The sequence below is a fragment of the Lithobates pipiens genome, unplaced genomic scaffold (assembly GCF_037356315.1).
Source record: "Lithobates pipiens isolate NorthernLeopardFrog02 unplaced genomic scaffold, aLitPip1_a1.2 Scaffold_28, whole genome shotgun sequence".
NCBI lineage: Eukaryota > Metazoa > Chordata > Amphibia > Anura > Ranidae > Lithobates > Lithobates pipiens.
This window is the reverse complement of record NW_027507789.1, coordinates 52459399-52480784: the sequence shown is the minus strand read 5'-3', so window position 1 is coordinate 52480784 and position 21386 is coordinate 52459399. Positions and strand designations below refer to the sequence as shown.

At 42.8% G+C, this 21386-nt stretch overlaps 1 protein-coding gene and 1 long non-coding RNA gene across 2 annotated transcripts in view; one reads left to right on the top strand and one right to left on the bottom strand.

The window, feature by feature from the left end:
- PCIF1 (phosphorylated CTD interacting factor 1) overlaps window positions 1-7942 on the bottom strand; it is a 68117-nt gene extending 60175 nt beyond the window's left edge. Inside the window, exon 1 of the mRNA XM_077459233.1 lies at window positions 7838-7942. The gene's annotated coding sequence lies outside the window, so the exon portion shown is untranslated. The remainder of the gene's footprint in view (window positions 1-7837) is intronic.
- LOC143935400 (uncharacterized) lies at window positions 7457-21174 on the top strand. Its single transcript, XR_013263503.1, has 2 exons — window positions 7457-8155; window positions 18804-21174. It is a non-coding gene; the product is annotated as an uncharacterized LOC143935400 (long non-coding RNA).
- The last annotated feature ends 212 nt before the right edge of the window (window positions 21175-21386 follow it).

Below are 21386 nucleotides of genomic sequence, written 5' to 3'. Positions count from 1 at the left end.
AAGCCCTTGTACACACGTTTGGAGATTCCGAAAACCAAATCCGTCGGATTTTGTCCGACGGATCTTGACCGAAACTGTTGCATACACACGGTCGGACAAAGTTGTCAGAAAATCCGATCTTTCAGAACGTGACGACTACGTTCAGGCTAGTAGCCATAAGCTTTGATGTAGGAATTTGATCTGAGCATGCGTGGTACTTTGTCCGATCAAAATTCTCGACACATGATCAGAGTATGTCCGATCGGAGCATTTTGTCGGAAAATATTTCCGGCAAGTTGGAAAAGTTGGTCCGACGGATATTCCAACGGAAACAGTCCGATGCAGACCACACACAGTCAGAATATCCGACAAAACGCTCCGATCGGACACATTCCGTCGGAATCTCCGATCGTGTGTACAAGGGCTTAGCCTGCTCGGATCTGCCTGTCCGTTTTTAAGATGGATTTGAGTGGGCCACCCATTGACTCCTATGGGCAGGCAGGTGTCAGCAGAGATGTGTCCGCCGACACCCATCTGACACCCTATCCACTCAAGACGGACTTATGGCGATCTGTTCACCATCTATCTGACAGATCGGATTGGGATCTGGTGAAAACGGACATGCTGTCCATTTTCGTCTGATCTTCCCAGAGAAATCAGCGGGACTCTGACAGGTCCCTCGCTGCTCAGTAAGCAGAGACGGACCTGTCATCCGCCGGCTCAGCAAAGATAAACAGAGCGATCTCCCGCTGAGCTAGCAGAGCCCGCTCAACGGATACGCTCCGTTTGAGAGGGCCCTAATAGAGTATAAGGATGGGACAGTGATACATGGCTCTAAACTTTCAGAGATGAGAAAGGCATCTCCAGCACAGAATGTTGAGGGCCCATTCACATAATGAGGTATATTTTAAGCAATTTGAGTGTGAATGCATTACGAAAAAGTCACAAATAATATCCATAATATTTGTAAGAGAAGTATTGCAATACTATATTTATTTTTTTTAATCATATTTACCTAGGTGGATGCAGCATCAGTCCGATGCTGCATCTGTCTCCCGCCGGCTCTAATACTGAGAACTGAGCGATCAAAGACTGCCAATCGCTCAGTTCTCAGTGCTCCATCTGCAGAAAGCCGTCGACTGTCAGTGATCTGCTCTGCCCCCTGTGCTCACTGGAGCACTCAAGTGTAAACCTATCCTAAATGCATTGGAGGGTAATATAAATCCAACCTGAAACCCACTGGGCATTTCTCACCACTACTTCAGAATTAGAATTTACAAATAACCAGTGCAATAACCAGACGTACAGATATAAAGTTTAATGCAATATAAATAAGTCTTCAGTTAATTAGTACATTTATTTAAACAGATTTCTAAACCATTGCTATAAGAGGGACATCTGAGATGCAATGAGGAACAATCTCTCCAAACGAGGGACATCGGAGGAGGAATGAGGGATAGTCTCGCCAAATGGGGGGTATATGAAGTGGAACAAGGGAATCTTTCCAAATGAGGGACATCTGAGGAAGAGTAGGGAACAGGAGAGACATCTAAGGAAGAATCAGGGACAGTCTCTCCAATTTAGGGGCATCGGAGGATGAATGAGGGACATGAGGGAGATGTGAGACCAATTTAAAGAACTAGGCTGCAAGTCAAGGGAAGGACCTCCAAGGTTATATTCTCTGAAATATTGCCTATGCCATGCGAAACACAGGAAAGGCAGGGGGTAATTAGACAGCTGAATGCATGGCTAAAGACCTGGTGTAAGGAGGGGAAGGGGGGATTTGTTTTTTTAGAGCACTGGGCTGACTTTTCATTGGGGTGCAACCTATATGCTAAAGATGGTTTGCATTTAAATGGAAGGGTGTCTACCATGCTGGGGGAGAGGTTTATGGGAAGGCAGGAAGAGTATTTAAACTAGGATTGTGGGGGAGGGTGAATTATATTATAATGGAGCAGACAGGTCAGACAGGGGTCAGCCCCTCTTGGTGGGTGGAATCAGGAAAGATAAGGGAGGGCTATGGTAGATGATATGAAGGTTCCTATGTTACAATCAACCATTTGGAATGGTACTATTTGTACTAAAATAAAAAATACGCAACATATGTTTGCAAAATCTGACAATGAATTAAAGTGTTTGTTCACCGATGTCAGAAGCAAAGCAAAATAGGCGAGTTGGAAGCTCTGGTGCACGAGAACTATGATCTAATTTATATTGCTGAATCTTGGCTTTATTGTTCTCATGACTGGGCTATTAATATTCCTGGCTATGCTTGCTTTCAGAAATGGCAGGGTAAAACAGAGGGGGGTGGTTTCTGTCTATGCGAGAAGTGACCTCAAAGCGAGTGTGAAAGAGGACCTAGTTGATGGAGAGTGTGAGGAGTCTGAAGCATTATGGGTGGACTGTACATGGGTGTGCATACTACAAAGGTTGACATTGGAGTTTGTTACAGAGCCCCCAGTGTTAGTGAGGAGATGGAGACTAAGCTCCTTGCACAGATGGAAAGGGCTGGAACAGTGATAATAATGGGGGATTTTAACTACCTGGAAATTGACTGGAGTAAATTTATCAACCTAATACAAGACAATTTTATGGTCGAGTTTATTGAGGTCCCGACTTGGAATGACGCTCTGCTAGACCCGATAATCTCAAACTATGCAGAGCTTATTACCAATATTTATATAAAAGAACAACTGTGTGGCAGTGACCATAACATGATCTCATTTAATATTAGTTGTAAGCAACAAACACATATGGGTAAGATAAAAACACAACTTTAAGAGAGCAAATTTTCCAAGGATGAGGGCGGCTCTATAGGACACAGAACAGAAATGGGAACTCTTCACAGTGACTATATGTAAACTCACTGCAAAGTATATTCCCATGGGCAATACGTTTAAAAGTCTAGAAGATAAAACATATGTGGCTTACGACCAAAGTTAAAATGGCTATAAGTAGTAAAAAGAGAGCTTTTAAAAAAAACTTAAAAATTAAGGAACGCTTTTATCGTTTAAATGTTACAAAGAATATAACAGAATATGTAAAAGGGAAATCAAGGACGCAAAAATTCAAAACGAACGACAGATTGCCAAAGATGGTAGGACAAACCCCCAAAAATTCTTCAAATATATCACTAGTAAAAGGGTCAGGTCTGAGCATGTAGGCCCTTTACAAAATAATCTGGAGTGGGTGACTGGGGACACAGAGAAGGCAAATATATTAAATACTTTCTTCAGCTCTGTGTATACAAAGTAGCATGGGGGAGGTCATGTCCATAATGGGGTGGTAGTGACACAGCCCCAAATGATCCACAGTGGATCAAAAGTGATATGGTCCAGAAATATTTAGACAGAATAAAGGTGGATAAAGCACCTGGACCAGATGCCATACATCCACAGATCCTACAAGAATTCAGCTCTGTCATTTTAAGGCCATTGTTTATAATATTTAGGGACTCGTTATTGACTGGTATGGTACCACTGGATTGGCGCAGGGCCAATGTGGTGCCTATATTTAAAAAGGGATCAAAGCCTTTACCAAGTAACTATCAACCTGTTAGTTTAACTTTTATAGTTGGGAGGTTACTGGACAGTTTACTAACAGACCAGATAGACGGGTTGGTGTATCCCAAAGTTCAGTGCTGGGGCCCTTACTTTTTAATATCTTTATAAATGATCTAGGGTCTGGGATTAAAAGTAACATTTCTGTCTTTGTAGATGGCACCAAGCTATGCAGAGAAATAACGTCCTTACAGGATGTCTCCAACTTACAAGCAGACCTCAATACATTGTCTAATTGGGCAACTATGTGGCAAATTAGGTTTAACGTTGATAAATGTAAAGTTATGCACTTGTGGGGCTAAGAATATGCATGCATCATACATACTAGGGGGGAGTACAACTAGGGGAATCAATGGTGGAGAAGGCTCTTTGGTAGATCATAAGCTTAATTGCAGCATGCAATGCCAAGCTGCGATTTCCAAAGCAAGCAAAGTCCTTTCTTTTATTAAGAGAGGTATGGACTCCGGAAAGAGAGATATATCATTTTGCCCCTGTACCAATTATTAGTAAGGCCTCATCTGGAATATGCAGTTTAGTTTTAGGCACCAGTTCTCAAAAAAGATATCGGTGAAATGGAGAAAGTGCAGAGTACCAAACTGATAAGAGGCATGGAGGAACCCAGCTATGAGGAAACAGAGGAACTGAATTTATTCCCTCTTGAGAAATGGAGATTAAGGGGCATATGATCAACGTGTACAAATACACAAGCGGTCCATATAGTGAAATTGGTGTTGAGTTATTCACGTTAAGGCCATCACAGAGGACCAGGGGGCACTCTTTAAATCTAGAGGAAAAAATATTTAAATCTCCAAATACTGAAAGGTTTCTTCACAGTAAGAGATGTGGAATAGACTCCCTCCATAGGTGGTTGTGGCAAGCTCAGTAGATTGCATTAACCACTTCAATACAGGGCACTTAAACACTTTCCTGCCAAGACTGATTTTCATCTTTCAGCACTCTCACATTTTCAATGACAATTGTGTGTTCATGTGACGCTGTACCCAAACAAATAGAGCTTTCTTTTGGTGGTATTTGATCACCTCTGGGGTTTTTATTTTTTCCTCTACAAATAAAAAATAATGAAAATTTTGAAAAAAAAAAAAAAAAAAAAAGTTTTTCTTTGTTTCTGTTAAAAAATATTTTTTTTCATGATGAGGTGGCACTTATATGCAGCACTGATAGGCGGCATATAAGCAGCACTGATGGGCACTCATAGGAGGCACTGGAGGGCATGTATAGGTGGCACTGATCAGAGACGCTGGCAGGCATCACTGATGGGCACAGAGTGCCATCTCTAATGGGCAATGATTGCCATCCCTGGTGGGCTTTACTGGTGGTCATCCATTGAGGCCATGGGTGGGCATCCCTGGTAGGCACCCTCGGGGGGGGGGGGTGAGGCTGCACTGATAATCAGTGCAGCCCCCCCATCAGGAGAGCAGCTGGTCGGCTCTCCTCTACTCATGTCTGTCAACGCGAGTAGAAGAAATGCAAAGATACGGCTTTTCCTGTTTACACTGTGATCAAACAGCTGATCACATGGTAAAGAGCCTCCATCCTAGATCAGAGATGCAGTGTGTCAGACTGACACACCACCGATCGCTGCACGCCCCCGCGGGAAACCGATTGTGACTTATTCTGCTGGATGTCATATGACACCCAGCCAGGATAACCAAACCACATTCTAGCTGTCATTCTGCTATAGGCCTGGCGGGAAGTGGTTAACAAAAGGCCTGGATTCTTTCCTAAATGTACATAATATAACTGGGTACTAACATTTATAGGTAAAGTTGATTGAGGGAAAATCTGATTGCCTCTCAGGGGATTGGGAAGGCATTTTTTCCCCTGCTGTAGCAAATTAGAGCATGCTTTGCTGGGGGTTTTTCGCCTTCCACTGGATCAATTGTGGGCAAAGAATTGTGTACATGGGATTGTTTTTTTTTTTTTTTTTTTGATGGAACTAGATGGACTTGTGTCTTTTTTAAACCTATATGAGGAGGAATGAAGGAAGACTCTAAAATTGAGGGAAATCTGAGGAAGAACGAGAGACATCTGAGGAGAAACAAGAGACAGTCTTTCCAAATGAAGGACAGTTTCTCCAAATGTGGGACATTGATGTAGAACAAGAAAGTCTCTCTAAATGAGGTACGTCATAGAAAAAAACAAGGGACGGTTTCTCCAAATGAGGGACATGGGAGAAAGAATGGGGAACATGAGACACGTCTAAAGAAGAATGAGGGGCATCTGAGGAGGAACGAAGCACAGTCTCTCCATATGAGGGACATCTGAGGTAAAACAATAAGGGGACCCTCCAAAAGAGGCACATCTGTGAAAAAAAAAAAGGGTGGGGGGGGGGCAGTCTCTCCAAAATGAGGGACATCTGGAGGAAGAATGGGGAACGCGAGAGATATCTAAAGAAGAATGAGGAACACTCTCTCTGAGGGACATCTAAGGAGGAATGGAGGGACAGTTTCTACAAATAAAGGACAACTGAGAAGGAATGAGGGACAGGGGATATCTGAACAAGGGATAGTCTCACCAAATGAGGGACATATGAGGAGGAACAAGTTACAGTTTCTCTAAATAATCACATGCCTGACAAAGGGGTCCTGGGTGGCTCCGAAACATTGCACTACACCGTTTTGAGAGGTGATCTTTCTTGAATAAAAACCGTTTGGACTAAATTGATGATCCTTAGTGTGCTGGCAAATATCTACTTATCGCTAAATAAGGGACAACTGTAGTGAAACAAGGGACAGTCTCTCCAAATGAAGGACATTTGATGAGTAATGTGGACACAAGGGCCATCTGAGGATGAATTAGAGACGTCTCACCAAATGAGGGACATGTGAGGAGAAACAAGGTACAGTCTCTCCATATGAGAGACATCTGAGTAACAAAAGACATCTGAGGAGTAATAAGGGACATTTGAGGTGAAATGAGGGACATCTGAGGTGGAACAAGGGAAAGTCTCCCCAAATGAAGGACTTTTGAGAAGAAATTAGGGAGTCTCTCCAAATGAGAGCCATCTGAGAAAGGCATGCGGGACAGTTTCTTCTAAAATGTAGGACATCGGAGGAAAAGCGAGAGACAATCTCTCATAAAATGCAGGACATTGGAGGAAAAGCGAGAGACAATCTCTCAAAATACAGGACATCGGAGGAAAAGCGAGAGACAATCTCTCATAAAATGCAGGACATCGGAGGAAAAGCGAGAGACAATCTCTCATAAAATACAGGACATCAGAGGAAAAGCGAGAGACGGTCTCTCTAAATGAGGGACAGACACTATAGAGGGAAGTCTGAGAAAGGAACGAGGAACCATCTCTCCAAATGAGTGACAGCCAGAAACGATAATATAACTATGTACGTAATGTGACCTTGTATGACATAAGAATTATCATGACAGGCTTATTCATTAATAATGCATAGACTATTTCCATTTTTATTATTTGGAGGGGTTTGTGGTCTACACTATACATGCAAATGTTTTACTGATCAGCAGCCTGATTCAATGGCTCAGCCTGATTTCAAATGATGCAACTGAGTGTAATCCATAGTAGGAGGAAGCGATGGAGGTGAGTGGAGAGTAATTCATAGTGGTTAAGTATAAGGACAGGACGGTGACTGAGATGTGTGAGAGAATTTGTAATTAGGCGGGCTCCATGACGGTCGGGCACATATTCATAATAATAAATGGGGCTCCAGCCATACAGGCACAGACCACTCCTCCATGCACACAATGCTGCGTATATAGACAAACGCGGTGGCCACCACCGCCACCAGCGGCATCATCTCAGTGATCACCTCACGGCGCCCCGTCTTCCCGCCTAAACCGTGAGGTGATCACAGAAATATAGAGCGCCATGGTCGCCTGTTTACAGGTGCCCGACTGGGTCTATGGTGTAAGTAAGCGCACCCCCCATCGCTCCACAAAACCAAAGCACAGACAGCCACGGCCGCCTGTGAAGCCGCACACGCCGCCCGAAGCTGGACATATTTTGTTGATTCGTCTTTTATTGTAATTGGGATTATTCTCCGCTTCCCTCACATTTTGGCGCGCTCAGGCAGCCAGCCGCCTTTTTCTGATCGTGCTCGCGCCACATTGAGCGCGCTCCCCGGGCGGTTCCAAGATGGCGCTGAGGGCTGCGCTGGCGGCTCGGAGGGGGGAGGGAGTTTTGCGGTGGTTTTTCGGGGGGTAGGGGGCGCGCTGGCCGCTCGGGCCGGGCTCTGCGGGTGCTCGGGGGTTTGCGGCGCCGGACGGTGCTGGTGTCAGAGCGTGGGACGCCCCGGGAGCCTCACCTGGGGGCCGAGGCAATCTCCGTCACTGACTCCTGTCCGTTCGCTGCTATCCCGCCTCCGCCTCTCCCTCCCCGCCGGGGCCGCCATCTTGTATTCCAGCCCCGGCCCTCCTTAGTGCGCATGCTTGGCCAGGCGAGTCACACGGGGGACTCATACCGCCATCTTTGTTGTGGCAAGGGACTAGGGAGAGCTCACTGAGGGAATGACAGCGGAGTTCATGCGTGACTCCAGCCAGAGCAGGATTCCATAGAGCGACCATGTCAGGGTTCCAAGTGTATGAGGAAAAGCGAGACATCTTTCTTTTATTTGGGGGGAGAGGTGAGGGGTTAAAACCCTTGTGAGATTTGTATTATCTATTAAACGTTATTCACTAATGGTATGAGCAGAGACAAGTTATAGGCAATGTTTTTCAGGCACAACTGCTAGTACACTAGAAGCAAAAAAGGTGCGTATACCACACCGAAAAACCAATGGGAGGGAAAAAAAAAAGAACCTCACATTTATTGGGCTTTTAATCGCTTGCCTGCCCAGGCCAATTTTAAGCACTCACACTTTGAATGACAATTGTGCGGTCATGCAACACATGACATTTTTATCTTATTTTATTTACACATACAAAGCTTTCTTTTGTTGGTATTTAACAACTTTAGACCCGTAAGATTTGGCTGCTTAATGAACAGGTCATTTTTACGATACAGCACTGCGTCTCTATAACTGACAATTGCGCGGACGTGCAAAATTGACGTATTCCCCCCCCACAAATATAGATTTCTTTTGGGGGTATTTGATTACCTATGTGTTTATTTTTTGCGCTAAAAAAAGCGACAATTTTGAAAAATTTCGATTTTAATCGGGACTGTGACATTATGGCAGACACATCGGACACTTGACATATTTTTGGGACCATTGTCGTTTATACAGCGATCAGTGCTTCAAAAATGCACTGATTATTGTAAAAATATCACTGGCAGGGAAGGGGTTAACTGTTCCCTGTGTGTTTCTAATTGTAGGGGGAGAGGACTGACCTAGAGGAAATGATAGATCATGGTTCCTAGCTAATAGGAACACACAATCTGTCACTCCTCACAGAAAAGGGATTTGTGTATTTACACACACACACGTCCCTATTATGCCTCTCGTGGCCAGCGGTCATCATGACTGTCGGCCACGAGCATCGGTACCCCCGAAGTGCAGTGGGCGCACGCCTACTATGCCGCTTATAGGAGCTGACATATAGTTATGACGACTTGCGGGATCGTTAGCTTTTTTTTTTTTTTTTTAGATCAATACCTAGGTGGATGCAGCATGGGTCCAATGCTTCATCTGTTCCCTGGAACCTCTGTATTGAGAATCGATCGGACATCCGCGAGCAGAGCGCTGCAGACTGTCAGTCACAGCTCTTTGCTTCCTCCTCGCTCATTGGAGTGCTGAGCTGTGGAGGAATTGGCCAGCTCAGTCTCTCAGCGGCTCGCTGAGAGGCTGAGCCAGATCGGTCCAGGGACCTGGTAAAACCAGACTCAATGACGTGGTGCCTGGACCGACTTCTGTGACGTCAGGACAGAGTGTACTTCAGACCGATATCTGCTGAAAACAGGTCACGGGAGTGCAAAACGAATTGCACTTCTGTGATCCATAGAAGTACAGTCAAACGGCTATACTTCTCCTTTACGTTATTTTGTTTGTTTTTTCAAAGATATTTTGTTTATGCACTTCAGTTACTAAACATTTACGTTTAAGTAAATACATTATATTACATATTCTTGTAATTGTTTTAATTAAATAAAATTGCGTAGTTCAACTATGTTTGATTAACCTAAAATCGGTTCTGTTATCGCTGTTTTACTAATCTGACAGCTTATTATTCTAAATAGGAAACCTTAATTTTAAGTATTAAAGGTTCTCACTACCAGCTGTGTTGAATTTGTTAAAATATGATTTTTTTTTATATTAATCAGACATACCATACATGGGACAATAGTAGTTGGTCATAGAAATCAGATTACTGTCAGGTTTTGGCTCGAGTAGATATTTCTCAAACAAATGCTGCTTCATACAATGGGTACGTAGATACCATTGTTGTATTCAATTGACAGTTTCAATAGTCCATTGTTTCTTTAGCTACAGTAAACGGGTATGTTTTCTGTTTGGTAACTATGGTAAACAGCCTGACACATAAAAGGTATAAGCTAGGGGCTCATCATGCTTTAAGATCAGAAACCACTCATCCTGCAAGAAGGTGCCTGGTCTCCAGGAGAATCGTTGTCAGTGAAGATCACGAACATACAGTAACTGAAGTTAAGTAACTTTTAAGTGTATTTGTACTGTTATAGACCATAGGCCAGTGATTCTCAACCAGGGTTTCTCCAGGGGTTGCTAGGGGTTCCTTCAGCATTGGGCCATGTCTGCCTCTCAGATAAGTTCCCACTGACACCATTGATCTTTTTAGCTATCTGTAAGGAAGTAATTCTTCCCAAGGACCAATCTTCCCACTGACCATCACACTAATGTATCATGAGTTGTAGATCTCAAATATTTAGCAGGGGTTCCCTGAGACTGGAGAACTATTTCAAGGGTTCCTCTGTGTTGAAAAGGTTGAGATAGGCTGTTCATTTGCTAGGAATTTTGCTTCTGTCTGCATCTGTCAGTCTTGTATTGTATTGTATTCCTGATATTATAATAGTTTTGTATGTACAGCATCTTTGTATAGTAAAAGCACATTTACACACTGCAGAAGTCTCAGCTTCCTTGCTTATACCACAAAATAACCTTGCTAGATAGATGTAAGCAAAACATTTTGGGGCTCGTGCCGCGATCTGTGCTATAATTCAATTGAAGCAGACTTGTTTTTCTGTAGTGTAGCTTGTGCTAGGTAAAATGTTGCATAAGCTGTTTAGGAAAAGCCATGCTGCAGAGGTTTCTGGTGACCAGAAGAAAGTGTGCAGCTTACCTATCTGGGCCAGAGACAATGAGTGGGAACCTTTTGCTAAAGAATTTGGGAAGTATGCTTCTCCCTTGAAGCTGACTTGGGGTGACAAAGCCTCAGATCACTTTGTAGATTTTAGCCTTAATGGGGTTGAATTTAAGTAAAAAGAGAAGAGGACAGTGTCCACAGTGAGTTGGTATTTCCTTCATGGTATTTATACTGAATCACATAGAAGGCAGAGGCAGAAGTTAAGGTATTAAAAGACCAGCTAGCAGTTGCTTCAGAGTATGTATGTTCAACCGCTAGTCAGGCTGATGATTTGTAAGAGCGGTGTGCAGCCCTCCTGACCAAATCAATTAATGCCTTAAGGAAAAGGACGGGGCGCAAACCTGTTTGTAAAGCCAGGATATGTGCCATTGTCACATCCCAAAATTGGGATTGTGAGGATGTGCTCTCCTCAAACGATAGGCGGAGGAGATAGAGTTTGATATTTCAGATGATGATCTAAGCATAAGAAATGGAAACATGATAGAGGATATGGCAGATGGGGAGGTGAATTATTGCAACCCCAGAGATGTTGAATTTGAAGTATGGGAGTTTACACAAATTAAACTCCATGAGCTGGCAAAACAATACAAAGGTCTGGGGAGCCCCTAGTGAGTTGGCTCCTACGCTTCTGGGATGAAGGGGCGGACAGTGTTGTTTTGTCAAGTAAGGAAGCAGTGACTATGGGAGTGTTAACCCATGATCCACAATTGGGTCAGGCAATGCGAAAAGCCAGAGTTTAGTGTGAATTTTGTACTGTTAGACCTCGTGAGAGATGGAATAGTCCGAGTATACGCTAGTCCTCCTGACCTGGAAAATACCTACTCCTGGAGATCAATAGGAGAGGGTATTTCTTGGTTACTTAAGATGGGTTGTATAACCGGATTAAATATGTTTTCAGAATGGATGGGTCCAAATATGGAACCCTTTACGTCTGCTCTGCGCTCTAAGCTGATAAAGTCTGCGCCATTAAATCTCAGGGCTCCATTATTATCCTTGTTGGGAGGCCTGGGATTAAACAGCAATATTCATGAAGCCACTACTCTTTTAAGCCAGTTGGCGGCGCTAGAGAAGCCTAAAACAAAATCTGTCAGGGCAGTAGATAAGGTCAAGGCCAGGCAGGAAGAATACAAGCACAGAAGAAAGGGAATGGGTTAAAGAAGACAGAAGCTATAGAGAAAACCAGGCTAGTTATTTCTAGGAAAGAAATGTGGGTTGACTTATTAAAGGCAGGCACACCTAAAGATGAGATAGATGGCATTTCTACTGCAGAGATGCTGAAGAGGTGGAAACATTTAGTAGGGAAAACGGTCAGGGTTAGAAACACTGCTCCTAGTGAAGATCAGTCTAGAGACTTAGAGAAAACAGAACAGACCCCTCCTGTTTAAAAGAGAATATTCCTGCGCCTAATCAAAGAGTAATCTAATTGTTGCACCGCTGCACACACTGAAATGGGGTACTTGAACCCCAATTGGAGAAGACAAAAGGTAAAAAGGTAGTGGTGCGCGGTACTATGGTGAAGAATCTAGTTAGAACAGGTTTAATATATTCAATAGGTACTCAAAAGATTAGAAGATAAATGTAATATCGTCTCCACTACAGGTAATAAATGGAACGTAGAAAAAGAAAAGACAATATATGTATATAAAAAAAAAATATATATATATGTATATATAGTGAGGGACCCTCACTCCTATGCGTAGTAGTATTTTGAGTGGTAGACAAATGGATAAGAAAAACAATTAATGATAAATAAGACTGGTGGTCCCAATGCGATTTTTTAGGTAGCAGAGTTGCATAAAGTGGCAGTGCTAAATATAAAGAAGGTCCGTGAAAATAACTACTACTGTATTTGTTTCAGTGACTAAAGTACTATACATAAAATAGTGGACGAAATAAAAAAATATATAAAGTGAATCACCATGCGATTTGTTAAAAATGACGAAAAACGCATACAAAGTGCTAGTGCTGAACAATAAATAGATCTGAAAAGAAAATCTGCTAAGTCAAAGTATATGTGTAACAGTGTACAAAAGTAATCATTAGCTAGATAAGGCAAAAGATGTAAGTAATGCTTGCCTTGTGACTAAAGAAATCGCATATGGTGTTAAAGCCAAGGGAGGGTTAAGCAAAGTGACTCTGTGCGGGTGTCTTTATACCATAGACTTAAATATCGGTGCAGTGCACTAAATTGAATCATACAATCAAAGAAAATAAATCAAATTTTATGCAAGGGGTTAAACAGATAAGGAGGAAGGGAGCCCCATAGTATAGTATTTTTCAACAGTATTGAAATTTATTTATAAAAACAGCTTTGGTACTCACAAACAGACAGAGTTTTTGTATGGTGTATAAACGAGCCTCAAGCTCGATTGCGTCACTTCCGGTAGCGTCCCAACGCTTTCAATACTGTTGAAAAATACTATACTATGGGGCTCCCTTCCTCCTTATCTGTTTAACCCCTTGCATAAAACCGCCGAGGTATACCACCAATTCCCCACCCCCCACGCTGAACTACCGCTGAGGGACCACTTACAGAGCCCAATACGGCACAGTAGGCAGGAGACGCCAGGACCCGGGGACACGTGAATAGGACCTCGAGGGATAAGGACCACCAGGAACCCTGAGGATACATATACCATATGCTGTTACCTTACAGCTGTAAGGTAAGGGGACACCCATATTCTGATTACACAGGACCACGTGGGAGATATCCACCATCACCATTATCACTGTTTAAATCTCTACCTTATAGTGCACATATATTTTAAGCACCAGCATTGCAGGCGACTGTCTTGTTACATGCGATTTTGGGCTAATCGCCACTTGTTGTTGCACCAGCTGAATGGACAATTTTAACTAGGATTACTGTTCCATTGTTGTTTTTTTATATTTTTTATAGCTTCAAACACTGTGCACCTTTTTCCTTCTGTTTTGGATTATTCCCAGAGGGTTGTTTCCCTCTCACCAACACTTGGATCGTTTATGCGTTTTTGTTTTAATTCAACAATTTGATTTATTTTCTTTGATTGTATGATTCAATTTAGTGCACTGCACCGATATTTAAGTCTATGGTATAAAGACACCCGCACAGAGTCACTTTGCTTAACCCTCCCTTGGCTTTAACACCATATGCGATTTCTTTAGTCACAAGGCAAGCATTACTTACATCTTTTGCCTTATCTAGCTAATGATTACTTTTGTACACTGTTACACATATACTTTGACTTAGCAGATTTTCTTTTCAGATCTATTTATTGTTCAGCACTAGCACTTTGTATGCGTTTTTCGTCATTTTTAACAAATCGCATGGTGATTCACTTTATATATTTTTTATTTCGTCCACTATTTTATGTATAGTACTTTAGTCACTGAAACAAATACAGTAGTAGTTATTTTCACAGACCTTCTTTATATTCAGCACTGCCACTTTATGCAACTCTGCTACCTAAAAAAATCGCATTGGGACCACCAGTCTTATTTATCAGACCCCTCCTGTTAGCCCCAAACCAATTCCCAAAATTGAACATGAACCCAAACCCAAATCCCTTTATCCTGGGGAGGAGTTGGAGAGAATTAGGAAAGGGGATTGGGAGGATCCTTATCCTTTATGAAGGGAAGGAGAGTCTCCTGTAATAGCAGTGAGGGCATTGACAGCAGGATAGCGCCGCCCATATGCACCTGTCACTGTATGGTAGGGGAAGTCATCTTCTCCTACACATTAAATGGCTTTAGTTGATAGTGGAGCTGAAGTTACACTTTTGCAAGGAAATCCTTCCCATCAAAAAGGAGAATTGATTTATGTAGTAGGTTTTGTGAGGGCAAACTACACAAGCAGTTAGGATACAGGTGAAATTGGCTATTGGCAAGGGATCAGGATTTATGACAAACGTTTTGGTATCAGAGTTACCCGAAAATATTCTCGGGATGGATGTACTTCAAGGTCAGTCAATTTAGACTGAAAGAGGTACATTCACATTCAGGTATCCTGATAAAGCATTCCTGGTAAGGGTGCTGAAGGCTGTGGTCTGAGGTCATGTGAAATGGACCCGTCTACATTCCTCCACCAGCAAAGCCAGTCTGTCACAAGCAGTACAGACTTCCGTGAGGCCACAAAGAAATCAGGGAGGCCATTCAAGAACTGTTGATAGTAGGGATCCTTAGACCTGCTGTAAGTCCTTTCTCGTCTCCGGTGTTCCCAGTAAAGAAACCTGATGGGACATATAGAATGATTGTGGATTACAGAGGTCTAAACAAAGTGGCACCTCCATTGAAGTCAGCTGTACTAGTTATGATCTCAATTGTTGAGAAAATTGCTAAAGAGGCAAGAGAATATCATGCTGTGATAGACCTGGCTAATGCTTTCTTTTCAATTTTGATAGACCCAGAGTGTCGAGACCAGTTTGCTATGGTGTGGGAAGGCCGCCAGTACACTTTCACAAGGCTATCTTCATTCTCCAACGTTTTGTCACGGACTGATTGCCCGAGATTTAACCACTTCCCACCCGGCCAATGCGTATATACGGCCGGGTGGGAGCCGCCTGCTCCTGATAGGACGTTTGGGAACGTCATTCAGGAGCAGCGGGATCGCGCGCGCCCGCGCAGCGGCGCGATCCCGATGTGCTCGTGTCACCCGGACACGGCACATCTCAGATCGGCAGGAGGGCTCTGTGATTGGCCCTCCTGATCACATGACGGCCGTGTCCAATCACGGCCGTCATGTGATGTAAACAAACAGCCGGTTGCTAGGCAATCGGCTCTCCTCTCCTCACACGGAAGTCACCGCTGAGGAGAAGAGAGCAGATCGCTGCAGCCGGCTGATGATCAGTGAGTATGGGCTGCTTTTTACAGCTTTTTACTCACTGATCATCAGTGTAGTGTACACACACAACACACCACACAGTACAAACACAGTCCCCACATATGTCCCCAAAACACACATGTCCCCAAAACATACATGTCCCCAAATAATAAAAACACATGTCCCTAATAATAAAAACATGTCCCCCACATATGTCCCACTAAAATCACATGTCCCAATGATTATCTGCACACATATGTACGTGATCACCTGCACACATATGTACATGATCATTTGCGTACATATGTCCGTGATCACACAAACCAATTATTATACACTTAACGGAATTTTTTTTACCAAAAACATGTAGCAGAATACATTTTGGCTTAAATTTATGACAAAATTTGATTTTATTGGATTTCTTTTCAAATAGAAAAAAGAAAATATAGTTTTTTTTTCCAAATTTCCGCTATTTTTGCGCTTATATCGCAAAAAAAAAAAAACGGAGTCGTGAATAAATAACACCAAAATAAAGCTCTATTTGTGCGAAAAAAATGATAACAATTTCATTTGGGTACAGTGTAGCATGACCGCGCAATTGTCACTGAAAGAGCGAGAGCGCTGAAAGCTGAAAATTGGGCTGGGAAGGAAGGGGGTGAAAGTGCCCTGTATTGTAGTGGTTAAGTACCCTGAATTTGAAGGTCGTGTTTCTCTACATTGATGACATCATGATCTCTGGGACAAAAGAAGATGTAACTGAAACACTGCACCTGCTGATAGAGCACTTGGAGAACAGAGGGTGGGCTATCAACAAAGACAAAGTCCAAGGACCTACCACAGGAGGTGAAATTCCTAGGAATGATGTGGACTGGGCAACAGAGGGAAATTCCATAGACAGTTGTGCAAACTATCCAGGCACTGTCGCCACCCTACTACCAAGAAGGAGGCACAGAAGTTCATTGGCGTTGTGGGGTTCTGGAGATCATTCATCCCACATCTTGGACTGATTCTGAGGCCTATATGTAATGTTACCAGAAAAAAAAGAATTCTCATGGGGTTTAGAGCAGCGGACTGTATTCTTGGCTGCTAAAGAAGCTATTTCAGGGATTAGGACCCATGAGACAAGGAGTACCATTTCAGCTAGATGTAGTGGAGCAGAATGGTACCATATCTTGGAGTCTGTGGTAGCCAAATGAAAATAAAGGACAGAGCAATACCCATTGGATTTTGGTCCAAACAACTGACAGGGGCACAGAAGAGATACAAGCCCCTAGAGAAGTACCTGTTTGGGGCCTACACAGCACTTCAACATGTAGAGATCATTACAGGAAAGAACACAGTCACCATCCATACTGCATTGCCAATAGCAGGATGGGTGAGAGCTAATGGACTGACCACTAGAGTAGCTGTAGCCCAGAACCAGACACTGATGAAATGGAAGTGGTACCTTCAAGAAAGAGGGGGTATTGCAGTTGGGGATGTTAGAGTAATTTCATAACAGGTTGGCAGGGCTTGTTACTTTTACCAGCACCCGACCAGAAGAAGAAATTCCTGTGCTGCAGTCATCCACCATTCAAGAGGCTCCACCCTTTGAGTCTGTCAGAAGACACAAAGGAGTCAGCGTGGCTCACTGATGGTTCAGCCATAGTCGCCTAGTCTGGGCGCAAATGGACAGGAGCAGCCTACAACCCAAATACAGACACAGTCCTGCAGGAGACCTGAATTGGAGGGTCCAGTCAGTATGCAGAGTTGAAAGCTGTAGTGCTGACTCTTCAGGAGGATCCTTCTTCCCATGTCACCTATCTACACTGACAGCTGGGCAGTTTTTAAAGGACTGATAACTTGGAAGCCCATGTGGAAGTCCAATGAATGGATGATTCATGGAAAGGTGGTGTGGGGAGGCAAGGAAGTCTGGGACTACATCTGGAAGGAATCTCACTCCCGCACCATAAAAGTGGGGCATGTTGATACACATGTGCCCCTAGTCCCAGACTTTGAGAACTATAACAGAGTTGCAGATGAAATCGCCAAAGTAAAGGCAGTTGTGCCAATCGATCCTGTCTTGATGAACTGGGCCTACAAGCAATCTGGACATTTGGGGCAGAAAGCAACATATGAATGGGCACAGCAGAGAGGATTGCCTATGTCCATGGACATGATAAAGACTGTAATAGGGAACTGTACAGTGTGTGGAGAAGTGTGACAATGGCCATTGCAAAAGTACTCCACTGGGTCGATTAAGAGGGGTGCGAGGCCTGCAGAGATCTGGCAGATTGACGTCATCGGGCCCCGGGGAAACAATGGACTGAGATATTGTTGCACTGCAATGGACACCTATTCAGGACCTATGCTTGTTTGCCTTGCAAATGTGCAGATCAAGCTGCAACGCTTCAACTGCTCCAGAAACTTGACGTTGCCTATGATTGTCTCAAACAAATCCAAAGTGATAACGGCGTACACCGGATCAACAGTACAGCAGTGGGCCAAAGATTCTGGAGTGTACTGGTTGTTCCACATCCCATACCATTCACAGGCAGTTGGTTTGATTGAAAGATACAATGGGCTATTGAAGGACCAGATACACAAACTTACACTCACACATACACTAAGGGGATGGGATCGGGTCCTCACATAGGCAGTCACGTTTTTAAAAATTCTAGGCCAATAGCCAAAAGCACACCATATGAGGGGGTGGTGGGGGCTGGGGCACAGATTCCACAGCTGGAGTGCAGAGTTCAGTATTTATGCAAGGTTCCTGAAAGAACAGGGCTTAACAGATACCATGTTACTGCTACCCATGACATAGAAACCAAGAGTGACATATCTGAAGCCTATCCAGGAATGAGAGAGAATCTGGCAGGAAGGTTTGAAGCTATATTTGCATTGGAAGATGAGCTTCAAGACAGTGGCTGGGACTGGTTAGTGGATACTTCTCAGCAAGAGTGGAAAGTGAGGCTACAGAACATCAAACCTTCCAAAATAAACAGCAGTGATCTTCTGGGAAATATCAGTATATTTCCTCTCCTCCCTATTGATGTTCTTTGGGAGGGTCAGAAGTGTGTACAGGCAGGGGGCAAAGTGTTAGTCAGATATCCAGGCAAGAAGCCATTTAGAGGAGAGATTGTAGCTGAAGGGCTATCTACTGTTTATGTATTATTAGAAGCAACAGATAATCCGCTTTGTTTTCCACTCCACAGGCTGTCTCCAATTTTATCCATAGGAAGACCAGAGAAAAGTGGTTACAAAAGGGAAAGAATGACGGAAGATCGCAAGAGCTGTGGAGAGCAAGGCCTTTGATGTATTACAAGCCTGGACTTGTTTCTAAAGAACTTTATAATGGACTTTCTAATTAACTTTTAGTTAAAGACTGAAACACCTTCTCAATGACAGAAATATGGGAGGTGTTGCATTCAAGGAAAATTAATGTTTAGAATGAGTTTTCTTAGTAATGAAGAGATTTTCTGTATGGAGTCTGAAAGAAAAAGAAAAATCTAGGGCAGAATGTGTTGCATTTGTTAAAGTATGATTTTTTTTTCATATTAATCAGACATGGGACAATATTACAATATTAGTTGGCCATAGAAATCGGATTACTGTCAGGTTTTGGCTCAAGTAGATATTTCTCAAACAAATGCTGCTACATACAATGGGTATGTAGATACCATTGTTGTATTCAGTTGACAGTTTCAACAGTCCATTGTTTCTACAGTAAACAGGCATGTTTTCTGTTGTTTGGTAACTATAATAAACAGCCTGACACATAAAAGGGGGATACAGGCATAAGCTAGGGGCTCATCATGCTTTAAAATCAGAAGTCACTCATCATACAAGAAGGTGCCTGGTCTCCAGGAGCATCGTTATCAGTGGAGTTCACGAACATACAGTAACCAAATTTAAGTAACTTTTAAGTGTATTTATACTGTTATAGTGGTTATAACCCTAAAAAAAAAAAAAATCCCATTCCCTTATAGCAGATTAAACAGCATAGTGCTTGTGCTGTCTAAACTGGCCTTCTCTGAGCTGTAAAAAAACTGGTTGATCCTGTCAGTTCCCATGTCCCCCTGTGTGTGCTTACCATGGTATACGTGTCTGCTGATCCAGGATTACCATGTTCAGTTTATGTGACTCTATCATCCCCCTGCTCTCCTCTCTCACCTTGCCTGCCAGCTCCTGTGTGTGAGCCATCTCTATCCCCACCGATATTAGTATTGCAGTAAATAAATAAATATTACTTCCAGCCCCTCTGTTCCATCAATCCATCCTACACTGTGTAAATGTTTTTGTAAGACGATGGCTGGTCACGTGACCTCTGGCTGCTCTCCTCCCCCATCTAAGTGCTACAGCAGGAGGAGCTGAGTGGCCAGCACAGTGGTCACATTACCTCCCTGGTTGACGTCAGAGGGGGATCTCGGCCCTCCTGCTGTAGCCCTTAGATCGGAGAAGGAGAGCGGCTGGAGGTCATGTGACCAGCCATAAAAGATACGAGATAAGGTATTTACAGGCATAGTTTTATAAAAAAAAACATTTACACGGTGTAGGGTGGATTGATAGAACAGAGGGGCTGGCAGATATTTTTATTTACCTTTACAACCACTTTAACTGTACATTATAATACAAACAAAGCACATGGTGAAAAAGAAAATGGCTTCCTATTGTTTGGTCTCCCCTATTTATAATGTTGAGGGCAAAATGGCCACCGTGCATTATTAGTGGGAATGCTTCAGCAATCCCACTATTATTAGTTTTTATTTACTTTTAATTCTATTATTATTATTATTACGTATGTTTTTTGGCTCTGCGTAACTTCTGCATACTTTCAGCTATTAAAACCATTTAACATTTAAAATGTTCAGCTCTTTTAGCTAATGATGGGATTTCTTCAACTTTTTTCTACTATTTATACTTTTTAAAATATTAAGCTTTTTAAACACTTTTTTTTTTTTAACATTGAAGCGAATGAGAGCATGCTTCAAATCCTTAAAATCTTCTTCCGCTCCCAAAAGTTTCAGTTCCTTCATACTTTTACCTACAGACGCCAAACTTTAAATTGTTCAAAAAATATTCAGCTATCTGGCAATATCTTTTCAGTTTGATATCTTTTACAGTTTTTGTGAAAAAGCTGTTTAAGTTTAATCGATAATATTTCCTGAAATGATCACTAAACAGAGTGTGTATTGGGCTGCTTAGAATGGATGATGTCATACCTAGAGCACAGAGCCTTAAAAAAAAAAAAAAAATAGTTCCTTCTCTATAAATTGCTCTCACGCCCACGAGATCTACTTGTCATACACAATTTATACAGCAAAATGTAGGTATTTTTGTCTAGTTTCAGGCAAGGTGCAGTTTTGTGATACGCCTTTTACTTTTGGCTGGTTGAGCTTCCAAAAGGACAAGAGTTCTACACTTTCTTCCATTGACTGTCCTATATAAAATTCCCCGGGGGACTGTCTGCCACCGGAAGTGACGCTAATCGAGCTTGCCACTCGTTTGTACACTGCTATGTTTTCCTTTTGTTTTGTGAGTACCTGCTTTTATTTTTTTAATTCAATAAATGCTGTTTAAATACTACACTATGGGGCATACCTCCTCTTTAAATCCCTACATATATGGTATACTGGTGAGATCCTCCCTCCTGGACACCCTAAAAACTACCCTTAAAGGGGACGCACACACGCTGGGAATAGGCTGGATAGGAACGCCAGCAAGGACCTGGGGTGCCACATTAGGATCCTTAAAGGGGACGGTCACCAAGGACCACAAAGATACACAAGTCTATGCTG